General features: G+C 32.0%; 1 long non-coding RNA gene across 1 annotated transcript; it reads left to right on the plus strand.

Moving 5' to 3' along the window:
* The first annotated feature begins 303 nt into the window (after nucleotides 1-303).
* Nucleotides 304-5,156, plus strand: LOC111628095. The gene is made up of 4 exons (XR_002757121.1): nucleotides 304-428; nucleotides 3,662-3,934; nucleotides 4,014-4,133; nucleotides 4,428-5,156. It is a non-coding gene; the product is annotated as an uncharacterized LOC111628095 (long non-coding RNA).
* The last annotated feature ends 4,192 nt before the right edge of the window (nucleotides 5,157-9,348 follow it).

Here is a 9,348-nt window from a genome sequence, read left to right on the forward strand (position 1 = left end):
AGATCAGCCCACAGGGAAAGAAGCGAATGTGTAGCTGGAATATATATATATATATGTATATATTACATTGCATTGAATAAACTAATACATCGCATACAAACTAAACTAATAAACAAATTTTATTAATAGAAATTAAGAAAAATTTAATATATAAAAACTGTTCAGACTGTGTGAATATTAATGTTATAAAGTTTTCGAAATGAATTAATATTTTTAAATTACAAGAAATTTTCGGTCATTCGAATTTTAAATTTATTTTTGAATTCAGACGAACTCTTCGCCGTCTACGCGATCGTCTTAGAGAATATGAAACGGTATTTTAACAGTAAGTGGGAAGGACGAAAAAGTTTTAAGTTTTATGAAAATTTCTTGGGAGAATTTATTAACTGGAACGTCAAATGAGTCCGAATTGACCAAACCTTCCAATCGTAAGTTACGATATCGTAAAATATCTCGTAAATAATAAGATAAAAGGTAATTGTGGTAGGCCGATGAAGTGGACGAAATGGCGACAGAGTATTTGGCGCCGTCGAGTGGGTCATCTGTTTTGAATATTTCTCATTCGAAAACTTGTAAGATGTTAAGGAATGGCGAGAAATGAATTGAAGTTTTCACGGCGGAATTAACTTAAATATAACGAAATTTATTAAATGTATTATTTAATACTTTTTATGAAACATATTAGTGCTATTATTATGTTTATGTTTTATGATTAAGTTTAAGTAGAAACTTACGAAAGTCGTTGTAATATATTTACATATTGAATGAGAAAAAAAGTCTATTGACAAGGTTTATAATGAAATGTATTATTATTTTATATAAATTATAAAGCATTTTTTATATAGGATATTAAGCATATGGTTATTACGTTAGCTATATCCTATATATTACTATGTTGTTTATATATTACTGGAAGACCAACATCACGTATCTTGCATTTTGTTGAGTTCCTGCTTCACAATAATGACATTGTCTGAGACACTGGCAAATTTTCTAGATTGATGATCTTACTACGCTGTATTTTTTATTTGAACAGCAGTATTTTCTAGTAATGCAATGAATATATTTGGTATATTCAGTCAGGAGCGTAGCCGAATAATTGAATATTCGGTCAAACTATTCGGCTTGATTAACGCACGTACGAAAATTGGCGCGCAAAACGTATTATGGCAAGGATCGCGCACCCTGTTCTCTTATTGGCCCGCTGTCAGTAGGCTTCGCCAATTTCGTTAATTCTTGACAGTTGTAGCGTACAGACAAGAGTGTCATGTCAGTATGTGATTAGTGATTATATGAAATGTGGATAACTGTGAAATGACCTATACGTGTAAATAACAGAAAAAGAACAGAAAAGGATCGCGAAGTTAAAATGTTAAAATAAATCTGAAATTGAGTTGATAACATAATCGAACAAGTCGATGCAGCTTATTGGCGTGAAATTCGTTGCCGTCAATGCCAAACAATTGTTTTTATAGACTTCGGAAAGCTAAATGCTTGTAATGAAAGTCACTAAGCGTGCACGGGCGAAAACCTGGTGCCGTTCGGGCTACCAAGCTGTGTGGAATCTGTGAAATCATAACTGTGACTTATACTGACGTCCTGTCTGTCTCTTTTCTCCGTTATCACCAGGCTATGAGTCACGTAATTGTAAAATGGAAAAGCTACGAAGGAAAAGTGACGAATCGAAAGTATCGTGCGCGCACATTATTGTGAGCCACCGGGGGAGGTCGGGATGTTCTCTCTTTCCGGTCACGGGTCGGTGACTTACTTTCTTGTCAAGGATGGCGTTTCGTCCAGTTACGCGTTACGCGATCGGAGGAGAGTCGGAGGGGTCGACGATAAGACATTGGCTAAGTCGAGTTACGACACCATTTAAACCAAACAAGAATTTATTAAACTAACTAAATAAACTTTACACGAAATTCCTTCGACTTCGCAGATAGGAGAGAGAGTTTACAATAATATGCGATCATACCTCTTTGCATATATTAGTGGGATCCTTTCCCCGTGATGTCGTCCAAAGGTATTCTGATCGGTGACTCAAGTGGAAGTGTAGGGCTGAGATGGAGAAGGCGATGTCCGACTTCGACGTTCGACGATTCCCCCGAGGAGGGGAAGGTGTCGGGCTTTTATACCCTTTTCGATGGGAAAATTAGTCAGGTGATCAATTGTTTTAGCAGGTATGAGGTTAAAGGTGGTGATCGAATGACAACAATATGACGAATTTCGTCGATACTTGTGAACTATTCACGGATTAACCGTGAGAATGTTTATAGTTAAATAGAAAGAGTTATAAATTTCTCATGTAATATACATTTTGTTTCGGTAGGGTCAAATTCCTTTGATTAAAGGAATTTTAATTTACATTTATTAAAATTTTAAAGGATTACTTTTTTTTATGAAATTATACGAACTTCGAATTTCACATTATGATATATGCATAGGCGTACGTGGACTAGAGCGATAGAGGAAAGATAAAGAGAAGAGCAAAGACGTTTGCTTAAAAAGAATTATAGGCACGGTCAGACCCTCGGATGTGCGACGATTGTCGAACGAATACGTGTGTACGTGTGCTGATCCTTGTGATTATAAATTGTGAATATATGTGACTGATATTATTTTAATAGAGTAAAAATTGCATTACAAATACTAGTCGTATCTTGCTTGCTCGCCATGTCCAATCACATGGAAAAACCATTTTTTTACTGCAGCGATGACGTTCTGTAGGCTACAGCTCTGCACAAATATGTAAAATCGTCTAAAATGTATACATGTGACATTTTAGACTATTTTACATATTGGTTATGAACATGGCGAGGATCGTCGTTCGGGATTTTGGCGGTATTTTTGTGTGGGCCGTGATAATTTCGACATAGATTTCTGCAATCTTCATTTTTCTCAACTACCGATCTAGTAGTTTGATAAGTTTCTGAAAATCCTCTTCCGATTTAGTACTCAAGAGATCCAAATAACGATACTGCGAATTCTTCCCTGGTCTGCAATATTTAAATTTTGCGTACCGAAACGAGTCCGATCCGGATAATATTTCCGTTTTAGACGGTTTAATTGAAGGATTTTCTGTACCCGACTTGATAAATCCGAACTATTACGTCTGCACGGGAAGTTATTTCATTTAAAAAACGATAGAATTATTACAAACACCGATCACATTACCTAACATCCGGGTATTCAACAATCTTAAACCGAATGCGATTTCGCTTATTAAAATTATTTCCGAATATCAAAAAGAACGGACCTAACGTTTGAGGAATGGAAAAGAAAGAATCGAATAGTTCATAATTAATAAATTATAAAAATGGAGAACGGATTTAATAATTAAACGTGGATTTTCTGCTAACTTAGTTTACATTCCACCACTGTTTGTGACTTTTGGGGTTCAAAATAATTATTTATAACAGTTTTGACAGAATTCATTTTTAACATTATTTCAATGAAAGATTATTTTTAGAATTTTAGACTCACAAGTTTTGAAAAAAAATAAAGAAATTAGAAAATTTTGAATTTTAAATATTAGATGGCGCCATTCTTTTCGAAATTGACAGGTCGCGTCGAAGTCCGGCGAGTGCAGCTTTGGATTAGAGAAATGCTGTTTTTATTCCACTGAATAAATTGAAAATTGTTTTCTGATGAAATCTTTCAGGAAGAAATCGAAGGAAACGTGTTATTTGGGTGTCTTCTCGCTGCTCGTTTTGGCTCCATCTTCGGATCAGTAACATGATTTTCAGTCTTGATGGAAGGAGATAACCTCGTTGAGCATCTCACTAGAAAGAAAACAGGAAGAATTTTTACGAAGCAGAAGAGGATAATAATACATTTTACGGGTAACATTTGGTGATGTATCGAATATCCTTATTGTTTGTGGACTGTGGTAATAAGTATTGTGATATTTTACGTGTCTTTCTTGACTAAATTAGTAAGTAGATTTCTAGTTGTTCTGAAGGTGTTTTTAAAAACAACTTTCAAAAAACGGTTGAATTTTTTATAAATTTCAGTTTTACAATAAAAGCTATAAAATGTGAAAGCTGAAAAGTAAGTCGATTCGGAGAAAGAGCCTACACGGCTAATATCTCCATGCAAACCGTGAGGAAAGGAAGAAGAAGAAGAACCGAAAGGTAGTTTCTTCTTCGTAAAATACATTTATACCTGATTTTCTTGTTTTTAAAAATCGTAGATAAAGTTACTATAAATTTATTTCAAACATATAAATATACTGTTTCTGAATAAAAAAATTAATTTCCATTCGTTTCATTTTCAGGTTTAAACCCAGCTGTAATTTTATGGCGAGAAATATCCAAAGAAGAATTTCTAAAATTATTAGTTTAATGTGAAAATATTTAAATATGACTTAGAAAATAGTATATGACGTCATTCTTGTATCCGGTTTCATTGGAGACTTTTTGTTACAGATTCATTACTCAACATTCAAGAGCATTCCTGTGTACTAAATGAAGAATTCTTTCCGGGAAAACACAAGAGTTGAAAAATACGTTTAACGTCTGTTGTTAACGTAAAACTAAAATTCAAGCCAGTGTTATGAAATAATACAAAAATATATCAACAAAGAAAATGTTTTTCGTGCAAGTGAAGAAAAAAACAAAAATCGACGATGTTTTAAAATTATATATATAATAGTTTTGTTTTTGGTAAATACATTCCGTTTATATTGTTTTCAGAAGAAAAATGTATAAATGACTTTGTAATACTGGTAATGCGTATTTATAATACGTGTGAATTGTTAGTGCTTCTGATGTCGTGGTATCCTTCGTGTAGGTTTGATCTTTAAATATTTCTTAGAGACAAAATTTTCCCTTTTCTGGTTTCTTTATCTGCATCCAAAACTTTAACAACACATTTAAAATTTATTAAAAAAAATAGTAAAAATAACCATATTTTTTCGTACGTTTAAGTGACAGTGGTGTAGAAAATAAATCTCACAAGCATGAACAAAAACAAAATAATAATAATAATAATAATAATAACAAATATACCTTAAGCAAACTTAAACAGTTTATTATTACAACTGTAAGATCTAAAGTTCAATCCTATGTAATTTCATGTACAAATTTGTGTAACAACTGTTTATACTGCAGTAGAGAATATTAAAAAGAATTTTACTAATGGCACATTCTTAATAAATTCTCGTCTAAGGCATTACATCAGTTTACTTCCTGTTCGAATCTGTTACAGATATATCTAAATACTACATTATTGTTTCATATTTTACATATTTCTCTACAAAATAACGCTAAAAATTTCGTTTAAACCGCGTTTCAAATGATCAAATATCTTATTACTGAATAAACCTAAACACTTTCGGAATGTTTAAAACTACAACATTGTGAAGTACAATTGAATTTTATTTAGTAATGAATATAAAACGTTACTAATATTCTTTTATATTATCAATACTACATAATCAACTTATAGAAATTTTAGAATGTTCATTTTATTTTTCATATTACCGTCATACATATGTTTTTTTTTTTTTTTTAATTTTTAACATATAAACAATGTAAATTATAAACCATTATAGTTTCCAGTACTATTTATCTCGAGAGCGAAGCTACATAGATAAAAGCCGAGACTAGATACATAAAGTATAGAGGCAGGAGGTCTCGGTTAACGGTATAGGAACGTCTGGTTGTCTGGTTTGCCCCGGATGTCGCGTTATTTCAATTCAAATATTTTCCCGTGACAGGAGTTAGATATATGACAGGAACGATTTTATTGCCAGTAAGAAAGTATGATGTACAAGGGCAAGAGACTCTAATTTGATGTGAAAAGCATATATTTTAAATTAAAAATACGACAATAAATATTGCAGCCCAGCATTGTGACGATGCCACAGTAAATAATTGCTCATTTTCATTGATAACTCGTGATGTCGCCTCCAGGAAAGGTTCAAATTTTACGAATGAAGTTGAAAATACAATTTCAATTATTTCCATAAATATTTATAAGAAGATTTTATCATTAATAATATTTTACACTACAATACGTGGTGCTGTGGTGTAAACCATACTTTACTAGCTACAAATAATCACGTGCGCTAATGAAGTGGTATTCTTTCATTAACCTTTAAATGTGCATCCGTTTGTTTAGTTCTATTAGTCTACCAACGATGATTTTAGTTGTCTTTCTTTACTAGATCTATATTTTCAGAAAACTTTAATATGATAATTTATTAATTAATATTAATACATTCTATTCAAACATAACAGGTAAGTCGTTCGAATTATCATATTGAAGATGTGAACTAGGTTAAGATTGCAGATTACTGTTGGGGGCCATCAAAACTGTAGATCATGTCGATAAAAGCAAAGATGTCCGTAAAACCATACTTCTAAATATAATTCTTTGATAGAAATAATCGACCGAAATCAACCGCACGCAATCGCGAGTCGCATCTCGCGCTTCAATAAAGCTATCGTGTTTAATGTATTTCAATTTCAGATTTACCGCAGAATTAAATATCAAAGCTGAATCTCATACTCCGAATGGTCTTTATATAACTAGACGTTTTGTACAATAAATCTGTCTAACATGCTTCCATTAACGTAGAAATATGCTTATCGATCTTTGTATTCAACTGCTCTATTTACTTTTCCGCATTACATTTATTTACTCGAACAAGGGAAATCATTCTTCTAAACATTATTAAATTTATATAACGGTTAATGTAAATATAAATCCATACCAATGTCCATTATTGCATTCGTTAAATATATTTGATTGCAGTTGAGAAATTGGAGAAAACAGAAAGGCAGACCAACGTACACCAGAACAATACATGTTATAATTGTACACGTGTAGTTCGAAAATGAATTATCCCGATCAACAGAACATATGTCTCGGTGTCATGATTCGTCCTATTTTAGATTCGGCAAAAATATTTGGAATGGATTTCGTAGTTCCGTGTCATTGCATGTTACAAAGAAGAGGAAATGAAAGAACAAATCTTTCAAAATTATTCAAAATATATTGTCATTCTATCGAATTAGTATTATGGACAATTGCTGTTGTTTACATTTATTGGATATTTAATTTAGACTTTTATTGCTTACGAATCGTGCATTATTTAAAGGATTACGCAGTGCATGGTGCAGTAGTAAACACGGCACTAATCCTCTATGCAGCGGCACAGTTCAGTATTTTAAAAAGAAAGAAATTATATTTGCACTGTATTCAAAGCTGGTACAAGGAAGAATATAAAGTAATTGATAAGATGCAACTCTTACAAATTTGTTAATTCATATTTTTATTTTTGGATTTTTTATGTATTTCGATTCTCTCACAGATTGTCATATACTTAGAAGTTAAAAGACAAAATGGATCAGACAGCGAAGCATTCGTTTGTTCTGTTAGCGCTACATTTATATATATTTATGTTTCAGCACACGTTATATCATTAATCTCTGTTCTTTGCTGTCTAGGTCTTGTCGTAATGAACAGACTAACGAAACTTTCTGAAGAGCTTGCAAATATGAAATCGCAAAATACAGATTTGAAAAATAATTTAGACAAATTTATCAACAAACACGTAGAAATACGGGCTCTTACAGAACATGCGAACGTAGAATGGGAAATGATAACACCTTTAATATATGGATTCTTTATGCACTTCACCTGTGTCATCTTATATGCTGTGATATTCGTGACTGTAGATCCTGATTACAAATTTTTTCTTACAATTCTTTGCTTTTGTTTTCTAGCAGGTTGTCTTGCAATAAGTGAAGTGTTGTCATCTTTTGTGTCGTTGGTAAGTATTAACCTCATAACAAAAATAGGTTTATATTTTTCAATATTTTTTTGCAATTAAACGCTGGTTCTTTTACATGTTTATCTCCAAATCCTGTTAAATATATAATGTTATTCGTATTTCTGAATTTAATAGCACTAACAACAATTTTTATTGTTCATCGTGTGAAAGCACAATGGCATGAAAAAAATGGCATGAAACGTATCAATGCCAGTTTCTAAGGTACGAACCCGCGACCAAAGACCAGCATTCATTAATAATATAACAGACTAGTTTGTTTCACTGCGTTTAAGATTGCATTCAATTAACATGTAAATTGCATGAATAACACACCGAAAATAATCGATGTATCATAAAAATAAATATTTTTACCATAAAGTTCGAAGGTAACCACTGTATTTTAATGCTGAACACTTCGAATTGTTATAAAGCATATAATGAAATGAAATTTTAAAAAATTAATTAATGTATTATTTTTGTTACAGCTCTATGATGATTTTGTGTCTATATACAAACTTGCATCTGCAGATCTACCATTAGAGTTCAAACTGAAGGTAAGTGTAAATTGTATTTTAGAATTAGTAATCGATTTAGTATATTTTTTTATAAAGTTTACAATATGTTGAGGAAAAGAATTTATGGAAAATGTCTTCAATCTCTGTTACATCACATTTGTATAAACGGAATTATACAATAAAACTGTAGTGCATTAATTACAATAAATAAATTACTATTAGGATTTCTAAAAATTGCAAATGCTGTTTGTAAGATTCAGGAAAAGCGCTAAAAACGAACGTTGAGATTTTTTCTGTTAAATGGTGAGGGCTGCAAAGGATCTTTTTTTTCCACTACCACCGATTGTGTTGGATTCGGATCGCGAAATATAGTCGGAACTTTCTCTTCACGTAATCATTTTAAGAATAATATGCTTACAAAGAAAATGAAATTGAAAATCGAATAAAATTCAATTTTTAATTTTCACCACAAGTAATCTATGTCAGAATATTTTTGAATATTTGAAAAAAAATTGAAAATTATCAATATATAAAGTGACTTTTCCAATTTAGCTGAATGATTTTATGAAAAGATTTGGAAAAATTCCTTTGGCCATTTCTATTGGCGGTTTCTTCTATATAAAAGAGGACTTTTTTATCAAGGTAAGTAAAACCTTTATTTAATTTTTCAGCTGTGTAATTGCATTTGTCAATTGTGATTTTTTTGCAGATGGTCAGCGGATTGTATTCTATATTTTCCACAATCCTCGATTTAACAGGAGTGATGGAAAAAGAAAAGAAATGTGCAGAAGTTTCTATTAAAATCACAGACAAAAATAGTACTTTAATATTGTAAATTTAATCTTAATTAATTTACGGCCCAACAGTGACCAAGCGGTTCTGTTCTCTAAACACTAAAAGTTCGGTCGCGTCTCCGCAGGATTGGCTGACTACGTGGAGTTTTCCGGGTTTTCTCCACGTCTGTAACGCCTGAATAGGGGCCAGTTACCCTTAAAAAGACCTCCCGGAAGGCACCCTTTTAGGCAGATCGTCTAAGCGCTGCGTTGTTATATC

The sequence above is a fragment of the Centruroides sculpturatus genome, unplaced genomic scaffold, assembly GCF_000671375.1.
Source record: "Centruroides sculpturatus isolate CEXI.00-Female unplaced genomic scaffold, Cexi_2.0 scaffold432, whole genome shotgun sequence".
In the NCBI taxonomy this organism is placed as follows: domain Eukaryota; kingdom Metazoa; phylum Arthropoda; class Arachnida; order Scorpiones; family Buthidae; genus Centruroides; species Centruroides sculpturatus.